This window comes from Herpailurus yagouaroundi, unplaced genomic scaffold, assembly GCF_014898765.1.
Source record: "Herpailurus yagouaroundi ecotype Mexico unplaced genomic scaffold, PumYag 159, whole genome shotgun sequence".
Taxonomy (NCBI): Eukaryota; Metazoa; Chordata; class Mammalia; order Carnivora; family Felidae; genus Herpailurus; species Herpailurus yagouaroundi.
Window position 1 is genome coordinate 19,132,198 of NW_024412400.1, and position 15,811 is coordinate 19,148,008.

At 35.5% G+C, this 15,811-nt stretch overlaps 1 protein-coding gene and 1 long non-coding RNA gene across 6 annotated transcripts in view; both read right to left on the reverse strand.

Moving 5' to 3' along the window:
- UBE2E2 (ubiquitin conjugating enzyme E2 E2) overlaps positions 1-15,811 on the reverse strand; it is a 399,100-nt gene that overhangs the window by 274,779 nt on the left and 108,510 nt on the right. The window lies entirely within an intron of this gene.
- Positions 492-5,270, reverse strand: LOC121033600 (uncharacterized). The gene is made up of 2 exons (XR_005792018.1): positions 4,490-5,270; positions 492-1,050 (listed from the first exon to the last, which is right to left on the reverse strand). It is a non-coding gene; the product is annotated as an uncharacterized LOC121033600 (long non-coding RNA).

Here is a 15,811-nt window from a genome sequence, read left to right on the forward strand (position 1 = left end):
TTCGACTTTTAAGCTTAAGTAGAATTTCCTATTATAAAATATAAAATACCTATTATCTATGAATTCCTACCTTAATTTTCATATGATTAAACAATAAAATGTTCACAAAACATTATTTTGATAATTATTTTGTCATTTCTCAAGAGAAACCAACATCTGCTACAGCAAATAAGATGCTGGGATAAAAGGACAACAGCTTAAATAGGGATGTTTTGTTCAATTTAGAGAGCACATGTGTAAAAGACTACTGAGACCGAGACATGTTAGCTAAATGACAGCAGAGTCTATGTCACAGACTCAAAGACACAGAAGTAAAAGATACTTTTAGAAATCAATGAATCTTATCTTTTGTTTCACCAATTAGTAAATTTCCCTGTCAAGATTACTGAAATGCTTTATTTTTCTTCTCTTTGTTATTGAACCAAATTATTCTGAAATGCGGCATTCCTTTTCACATTAGATCTTTTCCTTAAAAAAAAAACTACAACTGATCTACTCAATATCTTTATTGTAACCACTGTCCCATGTTTATGGTAAGCAGATGAGTTAGTTATTACATACAGTAATCACTGTTAAATAAGAAGTGTGCATATCCCATCATCCTACATTAAGATTAAAAGAAATATGGAACATTTCATGAAATCAGAACGTGAAACACTTCATCTTCACAAGCTCCTAGACCACACCAACTCCTAAAATTTGCACACAAAAGTTTTATCTGAACCTTACAATGCTTTTTTTCAGAACTGTATAAGGTGTCACTGGTCTATAAGATTTTGTACAGTCTTCCCAGAGTTGATGAAACAAAGTTAGAGTTTTTGGCTTATTTAATCAGAATACATCCTATTATTTTAGGTCTTCACTGGTTTTTCAAGACTTCAGCGAGACAGACTCCAACCAGCAGCATGGTCCCTTGACCTACCATCTTCCTGATGCCCACCAAACAATTCTATAAAATGTTGCTTGCTCAAGTATTCTCTAGTGATTGTTTTTCTGGTATGTGCGGCCAAGAAGAGATAATAAGTGTTTCACCAGGCACTCATATTGGTCCTGACAAGAGGAAAAAAGGAGAATGAAGTCATATACCATCACTGTCTAAAAGAACAGAAAAAGCAATTCCAAAATAACTTCCTGACAGTCTCCAATATTAATCAAAACCACAAATAAACCTGGCTCTAAGTACAATAAGCAATCTTATCTGTACTGGCTTTTACAAGCATTTCCCTCAGTTATAAGGCTGCTTAAAGAGTTTCTCATTAGTGAAATGGAGTGGACAACAGTGGGAGAAAAGCAGTAACAGTAGATTAGATTTTGTATTGCAGATTAAACTTTATCTGCCATTTTGAGGATTCTGGAAAATTTCTCATGCCCAAAACTATATACAGCCTCCAACTGTTTTTTAGAAGATACCTGACATTAATTGTAACCTTTTTCTCACTTAATAATCAATATTCTTAGTAAGATTAAGTCATTTAGAAACATCAAGGGAAAAACACTTCTTCAATGTTCCTCTTTTAACCTAAAACAACTTAAAAATATAAAAATCTCAGCAGCTGCTCAAAGGGATACTCTCAAAAAAGAAAATAAAAACAGAAAAAGCACTGAAATTGGTGCTTTTCTCTTTTTTTAGATTGCAATTTACAAACACATAGCTATAAAAAGTAAAAATGAAAGAGTAAATTCTTACTTTTACATTAGGGAATTTCCAAGAACCAACTGGCAGTCCCTTGCCACCTAACTGTGAATTAAGAAAAAGTGTCAAATTTAAGGCATTTCTTCTTTTCCCACCCTGCCTTAAATCAATATTTCCCTCTTCTAAATTTCCATAATGCTTTATATGAAGTAGCCTAATGCTTAAATTCGGCTAAATGCTTAAATTAAATGCTGATATTTATATAGTTGTTCACAGCATGACCACGTAACTTGTCACCCAAACCAGGACATGTGAATGTGAAAGGGGATACTATTAGTAATTATGCCATGTTGAGAGGCATAAAACAAAACATACAGGCTCCCTAGTTACTCTCACCATTCTCTCTCCTCTACTGGACTCGAAGCTCAATGATACAGGGGGAGTTGGAAATTCATTATCATATTTATCACAGCAGCACATTACCTTGCACAAACTAAGCCTTCAAGTCCTACATGCTGAAAAATGAACAAACAAACTCAAGAGGTCTTTCACAGCTGCTTTGGGAGGTACAAGTAACTAACATTCAAACTCCTTCGGATAATGGCTAAATTTATAAGTCTATTGTTCTGGACTTAAACATGCAAGAAAAGGAAAAGAATGGAAACTACCTGGGCTATCTTGTTAAACATAATTTAATGTTCTCTATATAATCTGAAAGGACCTAAATATGTTCAAATTCTAACAGTAAAATCTTAGTAAGTACCATTATTCAAGAAAAACCTTCTGAAAATATGGTATACTCCTAGTAGCTGAATAATCTAGAGGATTTATCTTCTACCTCCAGCCCAGACTGGTATGTAAATTGTGGACAGAGCATATACGTGACTATTTTCATTTGCTTTTCAATATATTATTATTCTATGCATATTTGCTATATACAATACACATTTTATTATTAAATCTAAATCCTTGTCCCAAAGAAAACAAACAAAAAAAAAGGATAGCACTACTGTGTGGCTGATTCTACTCTTAAAGAATAAAAGTATTCTACTATTTGTATTCTCCATGAACAAAATGATTATGTGCCTAGCTGACTAAAAACTAAAGCTTGCCTAATAGTACATAAGGACCTATTCTGTCCTGTTTCCCATTAACTTTGCATCAGCAGATCTAGTTTTCATTAGGACTAGTACTGGTTGATGACAGAAGCAATTGGTATTGCTAAAATATTTACAGTTTCATTTCAATTCCACCTTGGTTTGTTGAATAGACATAAAACCACAATCTTTATCATATGTGCCATTTCCTGTAATTCACAACTGAGCCCAATTCCACTATTCATTATAGAACGTGAAATGTAACAAAACAAAATACCATAGATAAAAAAAAAATAATTTGAATCCATTTAGGTCTTTTTTAAATTTTTAATACTTTTCCTGAAAGAAAGGTGTGAAAAAATCTTAAGAAACATTTCTTAACTACTTTTCTTTCATGCAATTTTAGTCAACCGTACATAAGTCATCATTATCCATGATAATTGGGAGGCAGAAATAATAGGGATAACTATTTTCATTCTTCTTCACACCTAAACTTTAAGGAATCTCATAACAAGTAACAAAAGTGAAGCATGTGAACTTCATTTCCTATTCCACTCTCAGGTATTACAGCTAATAAAGCGCCAAACTGTCAGAAGGTGGTTACTAGAAGGAAAGGAGAAAAACCCTGAAAACAGAGGAACTTGTTAATCAGACCCTCACCAGATCTTCTAGATATATCCACCTTTAAACTCACTTCCTAATTTAGAAGGAAGTTCGTCTTTTTAAAATTCACTTACAGCATAGTCAAGAGTTAAGCTAAGATTTTTATTTTTATTTATTATTATTTAAGTAGGCTCCATGCCCAACATGAGGTCTGAACTCACAACCCTGAGATCAAGAGTCGCATGCTCTACCAAATGAGCCAGGCAAGTGCCCCAAGATTTTTATTTTTAAACAGAGACAAATTATGACAGACCTCAATCAACAAAATTTCATTTTTGTAAAATATCAAATGTACTGAACCATACTTTTTAATAAAATCACTGATTCAACTAATGCAACATTACAACAAAACTATTCTATCCGGATCCCAAATAACCTAAGTGGTGAAGTGGAGCAGAAATAAAATGGCCCAGGCACCAACTGAAGACTCCAGAATATTTATGCAGCAAAAACCAACAAAACATCATGCAGTAAGTAGTTAAGCATTCAACACTCACAGTTACTCCAGGATCAGAGGGCACACAATGCTTGGTTTATACAGCTTACAGACACATATCAAGCCTGCAGTATTCATTCACCCATTTATTTTTTAAAATATTTACTAAGCTCCACTATGGCTCATTCAAGGCCCTGGAGAAGTGAAAAGGCACATCACAATTTTTGCCTTCAAGAAGCTCAGGAGCACCTGAGCCTGGGTGGCTCAGTCAGTTAAGCATCCAACTCTTGATTTGGGCTCGGGTCATGATCTTACAGTTCATGAGTTCGAGCCTTGTGAGTTTGAGAATGCTTGGGATACGCTCTCTCCCTCTCTCTGAGGTACCCTGCTGGCACATGCACGAGCATGGTCTCTCTCTCTCTCTCTCTCTCAAAAATAAACAAACATTTAAAAAAACCTCAATCATGGTATCAACAAATACTACTTGTACCAAATGAGGCAGTACGAAAGTGCTATAAAGTATATAGGAATAAAGGATTTTTGTCTCCTTTAAAAAAAGGCAGGCTTCACAGAGGTGTCATTTGAACTAAAACTGAGAGAAAGATAGGAGTCTGCTAAAAGTGGGAAGAAAGGAACGCTGGCATTCAGAGTTTAACTTACATTCCTTCCATTTGTGCTACCTTTGGGATCATGCCAAATGACAGATTATTCCTCTTAAATTTTCAAGAATAAAGATCATCAAGAGTTCTGCATTCCCTGGAAGAAACAAGATAATAAATACTACCATGACTGACCAAGTGACATGCAAAAAAAAAAAAAAAAAAAAAAGGTAACTATAGAGGTAAATTATTAAGGTCATAAAATTTAGGCCAGTTAAACTCCAAACCTCAGTTTTTCCACCTATAAAACAGAAATAATAAAAGTTGTCTATTGTCTAACCTACCTTCATAAGGGGGCTATGAGAATCAAATATAATATATAGAAAGCTTCTTTTACTATATAGCAATAAAGCCGTATATCATAATTTCTTCAGACCTAATTAATATTGATGTTCATTAATTTCTGATTTCATGGTTTCAAAAAATTTCTAAAGTGAGGTATATAGATTTTATATATTTACATTAATACTGACTATATTTTAGCTTTATTAAAACATAAATACTGAGAAAGGAGAAAAAAATGCTTTCTGCTAAAAAAAATTTAGGGGTCTGTGGCTTAGTTAAGCCTAAAACCAAGTTATTTGATATAAATGCCACATTAATGCTAAACAAAATAATTATTATAATATTAGATTACAGGGGGAAATATATGCTATTTCTAAAGCTTTCTGGAAGAAGATGACTATACATTGCTTCATAGATTTTTTGAAGTGTTATAATTTTTTTTAATGTTTATTTCTTTTTGAGACAGAGAGAGACAGAGTACAAACAGGGAGGGGCAGAGAGAGAGGGAGACACAGAATCTGAAGCAGGCTCCAGGCTCTGAGCTGTCAGCACAGAGGCTGACGAGGGGCTCATACTCACAAACCGCAAGATCATGACCTGAGCCAATGTTGGATGCTTAACCAACTGAGCCACCCAAGCGTCCAGGAAGTGTTACAATTTTGTTCTTGCCTTTACAGTTATATTTGTGTAATATCAAATTCTGATGCTTAGAAAGTTACATAATCTCTGAGGACTTCAGTTACTTCACTAAAATTGGTAGGGTAGGACTAACTAAACTCTAAGGTTTGAAACATCCCTTAAAATTCTAATAAAAAAGCATTAGAGAATGTATACAGAGACGTAGTTACAGTCCTACAAAATAAGATACAAAGCCTACAAAGCTTCACAGAAAACACTAAAAAGAATACCCTGTGATTAGTTTCTAAGTGATTTCCCAGTCTAAAAAGCAGCACTTTGGTCCAAGAGAAATAACACAAGCTATACCAGCTTCAAGTTTTACCAATCTCTAACTGGAGAACTCAGCTCAAGTTAAAACTAATCACTGTAAGAATGCTAACCCCACATAAATACATTTAGAGTTTTAAAAAGCTTTCAAGATATCTTGCTGGCCCTTTCAACTAACTGAGTAAAATTAAAAAAAAAATTACAGCCCAGATGGTGACATTTACATCAAATAAATACCCATGAAAGAGATGTGCTATAATAAGTTCATTATGAAAAATTTCAGCTTCCAACAAAATGAAGACTTAGCTTACATAATTAGCTCATTAAATATTCCAGGAATAGTTTTAGTTATTGAAACGAAATTTTATTAACATTCTTCTCTAATCATTTATCTTTAAATGTTTTCTTCAGTGTTTTGTGTGTAGGTGCAAAAAAAGGGCTACTAAATCAAATGAGGAATGATTTTAATCATTTTAACAAAGAGTTTTAAAACTTTTCAATGCTTGAATATGTTGAAAAATAACATCAGCACTAATGGAAATCATTTTTCTATGGCCTGTATTCCCTCAAGAGCTATATGCTGTTCCAATCTTCTGTCTGTCTCACTACCCTACCTCAAAGACAGTGCTTTAAAAATTACTCAAGGGGTTAGACTTTCTAGAATGGCCATATGAGGAGCTCAGAGAACTCCCCCAGCCCACCCCAACATTTATTAAACTTGCAAAAATCAGCAGAGACATTCACAGTCTCTGGAGATTGATCAAACAGCTTGCAACAAACTGCAAAGTATTACTAAATAAAATCTACAGACACTTGGTAATAATAGTGGAATGCCACAGCATTCCATCTAGAACTTGCATGTGCCCCCAGCAACTCTGTGTTATAGAAGAGCTGTTCTAGTAGGTTCATCAACAGAGTAGCAGTTCACATCTCCCACAGATACCTGGAGTAGAAGAGCTATCCCTAGAGGATGTGGCAGCTGGTAGACATGAGCAAGTATCATCTCCCACAGCACTAGGCTGCAGAAGATCTACAAGAAGAAGGTGGGAGCTACAAGGCAGCACCTGTTTGTTACTACCAACTCCTATTACTAGATCTGGACCATGGATAATTGATGTTAAATGGCAGGATCACTTTCCAGCCTCTTACACACACACACACACACACACACACACACACACACACACACACACCCCTTCTGCTCCACAGGGAAGATACAGGTGGACAGCTGATAAAGAGTAAACTCCTCATCACCCTCCAACTCCTGATCCACAGTACAAAAGTTAAGCCTAGAAGAGGGTCTGAACAAGCCTCAAAGACTGGCAGCACCCTACCTGGCCCAAGGAGCCTGACTTTCTTTGGGTCAGAATGTGGAGAAATTTATGTCCCAGAACATTACTGAAAACGAAAGAGCGCTCACCTTGTGTTAAGCTTTTGTCCTAACCAACTCCCATCTGTGAATGTCACCCCATTTGGAAACAGGGCCTTTGCAGAGGTAATCAAGTTGATGATAAGGTCATCAGAGTGGAACCCAATCCAATATGACTGGTGTCCTTATAAGAGAGCATTTGGACACACACACAGAGGAGAAGAGCAGGTCAAGACACAGACACATGAGAGAAGATGGCCATGTGAAGACACAGACAGAGCTCGGAGTGATGTGTTTATAACCCATGGAATACCAACGTTTACTGGCAAACACAAGAAGCGAGCAAAGGCAAGGAGGATTTTCCCCTGCAGGTTTCAGAGGGAGCATGGCCTGGCTGATACCCTGAGTTTGGACTTGTGGACTTAAGGACTGTGAGACAATATACTTTGGTTGTCTTAAGCCATCCAGTTTGTGGTAATTTGTTATGGTAGCCCTAGGAAACTAATCACAGCCAGGAATTGGTGAAGGCCAACCGCTGGGCTGACACTGACAGAGGATAGTCAGAATCTTAGCAGGATATGGAGGGTGGAGGTGCAAAGAGAATACAACTAAAACCACAATAATCCCTGGTGGTCCTGAACACCATACACATATGCAAGGCTGTGCTTTATGAGGAACAACTCAAGAAGGACATTTTGTGGTAAAAGTCCCTGGGCTGAACACAGGGCTAACATGTAACCTCTATGAACACTGAGAACTTTATGTCAAGCAAAAGACTTCAGTCATAAAAAACACGTTTTGGGATTCCATTTATATGAAATGTCCAGAACAGACAAGACTCTTGAGGTGAAAAGTAGATTAGCAGCTGCCTAGGTCTGGAGGTATGGGGAAATGAGTGACTGCTCATGAGTACAGAACTTCTCTTGGGGATGTTAGCTGTACAATTCTTTTTTTAAAATTTTTTAATTTTTTTACATTTGTTTTTTGAGAGACATAGAGCACAAGTTGGGGAGGGGCAGAGAGAGGAGACACAGAATCGTGAACAGGCTCCAGGCTCCGAGCTGTCAGCACAGAGCCTGACACGGGGCTCGAACTCACAAACCGTGAGATCATGACCTGAGCCGAAGTTGGACGCTTAACCGACTGAGCCACCCAGGGGCCCCAATAGTTGTACAATTCTAAATATTCTAACTGAATTGTATATTTTAAAAATGAGTGAATTGCATAGTAATGTGGATTATATCTCAATAAATCTGTTATTTAAAAAAAACTAGTAAAGCCTACAACTTGCAAAGAACTACGACAAAATAATGAAGAGATATGAAGAACAATGCAGGGCCATGAATGAAAACAGGTCAGACTGGAGATTAACACCTTGAACCTAGCCAATGGGCACAGAGAAGAGGGGACTAATGAAGGGAAACAATGTGTTGGTATAACAACAGGACTTAAGACCGGACGTGAGGAATTAAGGGGAGAAAGACGTGTGGGTGCCTGGGTGGCTCAGTCAGTTGAGTGTCCAACTCAGGTCACGATCTCAAGGTCTGTGAGTTCAAGCCCTGCGTCGGGCTCTGTGCTGACAGCTCAGAGCCTGGAGCCTGCTTCAGATTCTGTGTCTCCCTCTCTCTCTGCTCCTCAGCTGCTCACATGCTGTCTCTCAAAAATAAATAAAGATTAAAAAAATAAATAAAAAATAAAAAATTAAAAAAGGGGGAGAAAGATGTCTAGGACAACTTCCAGGTAGCTTTTTTAGGTACCTTTGTATTAGGCACTGTGACAACCCAGGCAAAACTTGGTTTTCCCCCAGGAGGGGGCTGCTGCTAAGGCTGTGTGACTGACATATTTGCTTCTTGAAAGAGGACTGCTCTCTGAACCCCCACTGGGTACAAACCACTCGTGCTGGTCAGACCTTGGAGATTTTAGCTAAGTTCTACAACCAGTTATCACACTTGATACCAAAAGAGAAGGACAATCTGTAAAAAGGGGAAGGGTAGTTGTTTGTTTTTTGTTTTTGTTTTTGTTTTTGTTTTTTTTTTTTTGCCACAGGCTTGTTTTGAGAATTAAATGTGCTAATATACATAAAAGAGTTCAGAATAGTGTCTGGCATTGGTCAGCATCAGGTAAGTGTTAGCTATACAATGAAGAGAATTACAGTGCATTACCAAGGTCAACATACAAACGCTTCTATCTAGTAAGATAAAGATTACAGCATTTGACCTATAACCATTCTCACCAAGAATGCAGGTTTGGGCAGAACAGCCAGGTTCATTTAGACCAAAGACATCATCAGGACTTAAGCAAGAAAAGAGCAACAAAACAATACACCCAGCTCCTTCCTCTTTACTTTGAAGATTACAAAGTTTATAAACTCAGGCTTTGATCAATTTTGGTTAACACGGTCAATGTAAACTAACTACAATATAAATTCGGTTTACAGTTTTGGCAAGCAACCTCAGAGAGACCCGTAACCAGACAGCCTGGCAATGCTGCACTCAAATTCCTGACTCACAGAGATGATACAGTGTTTCTGTCACTACATCCTGGGGAAGTTCATTATGCAGCAATAAATAACTGATACATTTCTTCACCATTACAGCTCTAGCACCTAGCACAGTACTTATTACAGTTACCAAAGAATGAATGAATGAATGAATGAATGAGGCATCTGAAATAACACCTAGCACCTAAGCTATTATAATTGTGTTCATTTTCCCAAACTATTCTCGTGATCTATCCAAATTATAATAAATTTTGAGAAACTAACAGATACCATTTGTGCCTAACTGGATTAACTGTCTTAAAATGATTAAAAACTCTTTTTTAAAAGTTCAAGGCATAGTTAAAATTTTTATGATTAAATGATGCAAAACCATTTTCATTACATTAACATTAGTATAAAAACAATATCATCTTTGTAAAAAGTCATCTTCTAATTTTATTGTTAATTCAGTTGAACAAAATATAGCACCACAATGGAATCTTCACACTGAAGGTTGATTATAGTAACATGAATAAATCACAGGAAAATGATGGGAAAATTAACATCTGTCATCCTAAAGAAAGAAAAACTAGAAAGCAGTCTTACAAGTGAAAGAAAGTAATATCTAAATTCCTGGCATTGCTCTAGGTACTGTGCATATTTCATCTCATTTAACCCTTACAACAATTCTAAAACAAAGGGCATTATTTCCATTTTGTCCTCTTAAGTAGACACAGTTAACAAGTAATGGAGCTAGTATTTAATGCGAGGAATATCTGATTTCAAAATCTGCAAATATTCCATTATTCACCTCAAGGCCACTTGTTAAAGTATTTTGGGGAGTTTGTAAAATCTCAAGGCTCACATTCTTGAAACTCATTTCCCTAGAAGGTGCCTCTTGATTAGTATGTCTGAAGAAAAGTACACATATGCAAAACTAAGACTATTCAAAACCAAACTAATTCTGTGCTCCTCTAAATCTTCCCCATTTGTGAATTACTGCTTAAGTTGTAGAGCATTAAGAAGTCTACTTCCTTTTAACTTATGTAATGAGAACTACTTAATTCATTAAATAGATGTGTTTTTTTTAATAATTCATAAATTTAAAATCCTATAAACTTTTAATAAAAATAACACGTGATAATTCATAAGCAACATTACTGAAAACATGATTATTTTATGGTATCTGTACAATATGAACATAACTGCTAAAACAATTTTTTAAACTATTGTGTTGACTTTAGTGCTTACTTGCTGAACTCAACTTCTAGTTTAACAACAGTATAAATGTTTTCATTTAAATAAGCAAATATTAAAAAATGGAAATAGAACAAACACAATGACACCTGTTCCTTTTCAAAGCCATACTAAAATGACAGTATAAAACTTGTAAAAAAAAAAAAAGAATAAATATATCAGTGTGAAGGTAAATGGAAAAGAAGTGATAAATTCTGAGAGCTGGAAATAACATAACCAAGTAATAATGATTTTGGAGATTCGAGAAACTAACCCATAAATAAATATGTAAGAGTGTCCAAGAATTACTGGACATGAAAGAGTCAAAAAAGAGTAAATTAATGAAATACTATACAGAGGAAAAAATTAACTATTATTAATATACTCAAAGAGATATTCACAACCATAAAACTGTAATTATACTACTTTTTAAAAAAATTCACAAAATGAAAAGAGGGCATAGGAAGTTCTATCTTATTTAGACAGCAAATTTTATTCAAATATGGGTACCACTTCTACTCAAAATATCTCCAAATTAGTGTCCTGCGTTTAAATTTCTTTGAATTACAAAGATTGTACTATTCTAGATGTCAGTTTCTCTGCTGCTTTTCTTGCATTATAAAGCATATAATGTTTTTAATATAAATAGAAGGATTCTTAACATACTGAGGAAATGTGTCAATCTTCCTTACTCAGTTTAGTCAATTGGTTAAGATTTGCTTGATTTACTTGCAGAATTCACATTTGATAACAGAATTTAGTTTTTAAAATATCTAAAAATGATCACACACATCTTTCTAGATTGGTAGAAAAATACTTAAAACTCTTCCATGTTATACACTAAGCAGTTGAGCCAGGTCCTAGACTCAATGTCCATGGTTCAATGGTGGTTCTTGCTCTGTAGGTATCCAATGGTTCATTTGCTTGTCATTCCAGATGGAATGATGGCACTATAAGAAAGCCAACTGGGAGTAGCAAAGTGAAAAAAATGTGAATGTGTCTGGCCATAAATCATAAATTGGTGCTACTAAGCAACAGCTACATTTGCAACGTATACGAAATGACAATTCACTCAACTCTTTATTTTGACTGAAATCTTACCGACATCTATAATCTGAACTGGAACATTTTAATATTTTTTAATAGATACAGTTGTTTAGCATTCATATACCACTCGTTTCTGAAAATACAATGATTACATGTCCTCAGAGGGCAGGGGGAGTGGATACTGAACTAACATGGCACTTTAGATCCAATCCACAAATAAAATACTGTTCTGTTAGTGGACTTTAAGTTAAAGGATTCTGTTTCTTTCAACAGAAGTCTGCTTCAGTTCTTAGACATACTTCCCAGAATTATAGCAATGTCAGCTGTTAAGTGAATTCAGGCATAGATAGGTCAAATGACTTGCTCAGGATAACAGAATAATTACATTTTTAATTAGATTTGGGCACATATGTGGCTAACTCTCAATCACTATTACAAAATGAAAAGACATATCAAAACTTAGTTTATTGTAACTACTTCATTGGGTAGTAGGTTTCTAGTACATGTTTTTCTAAACATTTTATTTTCAGGCTCTTGCTTTTTTAACTACCATTAATTTCTGAAGAGGGTTCATCCAAGAGTAATTGTTAATAAGGTCATGTTATCACTTAAAAACCCTGTAACAAAAACCTGGTGTTAGAAAAATGAAGAATGGTTTCACAGTAATGTTCCTGGAGGATACCAAAGTAAATAAAATAGGCGATAAAGGAATGTTTATAATTTTATATTGTCAAAAGAAAAGGGAACATTAAATATTGTCTTCTAAAGGGTTACAAATGTACTTCTCAAAGTGTGGCACAAAAACTTCTGAGAATCCCAGAATCTTTCAGAATTCATGAAGTCAAAATTATTTTCATAACAACACTACTTCATTTGCCTTTTCCACTGTGTTGACATTTGTACTAACTGTGCAAATGCAACAGTTGGTAAGACTTGGTGCCTTATGTCAAATTAATGAAATTGGACCAAACCACACTACCTGCAGTTAAAAAAAAGAGGCGGCTTTACTTGCTCTTGATAATTCAGTAAAAGTTACTAGTAGTATTAAATTCTGACCCTTAAACATGCATAAAGCATTTTTACTGCATACCAAAATATGATGGCTGTGTTGAAGTAAAGCACTTGTATATGTGTTAGAGGTGCAAGCTAAGTTTGCTGCTTTTTTCATGTGCTTTTTCTTAAAAGAATAACTGACGGGCACCTGGGTGGCTCAGTTGGCTGAGCACCAACGTCAGCCCTGGTCATGATCTCTTGGTTCGTGGATTCGAGCCCCGTGTTGGGCTCTGTGCTGACAGCTCAGAGCCTGGAGCCTGCTTCAGATTCTGTGTGTCCCTCTCTCTCTGCTCCTCCCCCATTCATGCTCTGTCTCTTGCTGTCTCTCAAAAATGAACGTTAAAATTTTTTTAATTTTTTTTTATTTTTTTTTCAACGTTTATTTATTTTTGGGACAGAGAGAGACAGAGCATGAACGGGGGAGGGGCAGAGAGAGAGGAAAACACAGAATCGGAAACAGGCTCCAGGCTATGAGCCATCAGCCCAGAGCCTGACGCGGGGCTCGAACTCACGGACCGCGAGATCGTGACCTGGCTGAAGTCGGACGCTTAACCGACTGCGCCACCCAGGCGCCCCTAAAATTTTTTTTTAAAAAAGAAAGAATGACAGATAAACTATTCTTATTCAAACTTGGGCATACAGCAGGTATTTTCTGAAAATAATAACTGAATGAACCTATTGTGTTTATGTATATATATATATGTATACATGTGTATGTACATATATATGCATATAAACTGAAAGTATTTGTTGCCAACGATAAAAGTTGACCTCCCAAGCAAAGATCAAAATTTTGGAAAACCTGAATCTGCCACCAATACTTAAAAGATATTTGTCCAGAATATAAATTAATTTACAACAAATGAGCCAAAAATATACAATGGGGAAAGGACAGTTTCTTCAATTAAGGACGCTGGGAAAACTGAACAGCCACATGCATAAGAATGCATAAGAATGCATAACTAGTACTATCTCACACCATACACAAAAAAGCAACTCAAAATGGATTAAAGACCCGAATGTAAGACCTGAAACCTTAAAATTTCTAGAAGAAAACACAGGTGGTAAGTTCCATGACATCAGTCTTAGCAATGTATTTGTGGATCTGTTTCCAAAGGCAAAGGAAACAAAAGCAAAATTAAATAAGACTACCTCCAACTAAAAAGTTTCTGCACAGTGGAGGAAGCCATCAATAAAATGAAAACACAACTTGCGAATGAGATATTTGCAAATGATGTATCTGATAAGGGATTAATATTCAAAATGTATAAAGAATACATACCATTCAACACCAAAAAAGCAAACAACCCAATTAAAAAATGAGCACAGGATATGAATAAATATTTTTGCAAAAAGACATATAGATGGCTAACAGACACATAAAAAGTTGATCAACTTCACTAACCGTAAGGGAAATGCAAACTGAAACCACAATGAAATATCACCTCACATCTGTTAGAATGGCTAGTGTCCAAAAGACAAAAAATAACAAGTGTTGGCAAGCATACAGAAAAAGGGGAACCCCTGTATACTGTCGGTGAAAATGTCAATTGGTGCAACACTGTGGAAAACAGTACAGAGATTCCACAAAAAATTAAAAGTAGAAGTACCATATGATTCATCAATTCTGAGTATTTATGTGAAGAACAGGAAAACGCTAATCCGAAAAGAATTATGCTCATTGCAGCCTTATTTACAATAGCCCAGATGTGGAAACAACCTAAATGTCCACTGATGGATAAATGGATAAAGAAGATATGGTGTATATATATACAATGGAGAATTACTCAGCCATTAAAAAGAATGAGATCTTGCCATTTATGACAACAAGAAAGGACATAGAGGGTAATATGCTAAGTGAAATAAGCCAGACAGAGAAGACAAATACCTTATGATTGCACATGTGGAATCGAAAAAATAAAACAAACCAACAAAACAGAAGCAGACTCAAATACAGAGAACTGGTGGTTGCCAGGTTGGTGGGGGAAAAAATGACTGAAAATAGGTGAAAAGGTATTTAAAACTTCCAGTTATAAAATAAATAAGTCACAAATGAAAAGTACCACATACAGAATACAGTCATTGAGATTGTAATGATTTATGTGACACATGGTAACTATACTTAACATGGTGAGCAATGAATAATGTATAGAACTGTTGAATCATTATGTTGTACATCTGAAACTAATAACACTGTATGTCAACTATACTTCCATTTTTTAAAAAAAAATGTGGTATGTATGTGTATACACACATACACACACACACACACACACACACACACACACACACACACAGGATTACTACTCAGGTATAAAAGAGAAGAAAAATTTTGCCATTTGCAACATGTATGGACCCTGAGGGTATTATGCTAAGTGAAATAAGTCAGGTGGGGAAAGATAAATACCATATGATTTTACTTACATGTGAAATGTAAAAACAAAACAAAACAAAACAAAACAAAACAAAACAAAACAAAAACTCATAGATACAAAGAACAAACTGGCAGTTACCAGAGAGGAAGAGGGTTGGGTGGTGGGTAAAATAGGTGAAGGGGCTCAAATGTATAGTGATGGATGAAACTAGACTCGTGGTGATGATCACTTTGTAATGTATACAAATATTAAATTATAATGTCCACTTGAAACATATAATATTATATACCGATTTGATCTCAATATGTTTTTTCTCATGAGATCAGGGGTGATATTTAAAAAATGGGATATTGTTTGGATAGTACATAAGGAAATACATAAACATTTGGAAGGTTTACATAATTTCCAAATGACCAATGCCTGATGTTACAATATCATGCACAGGTAAAAGATTCATTCAAAGAACAAGGGAAAAAAACCAAAAAGTCAAACATGCGCGCGCGCGCACACACACGCGCACACACACACACACAC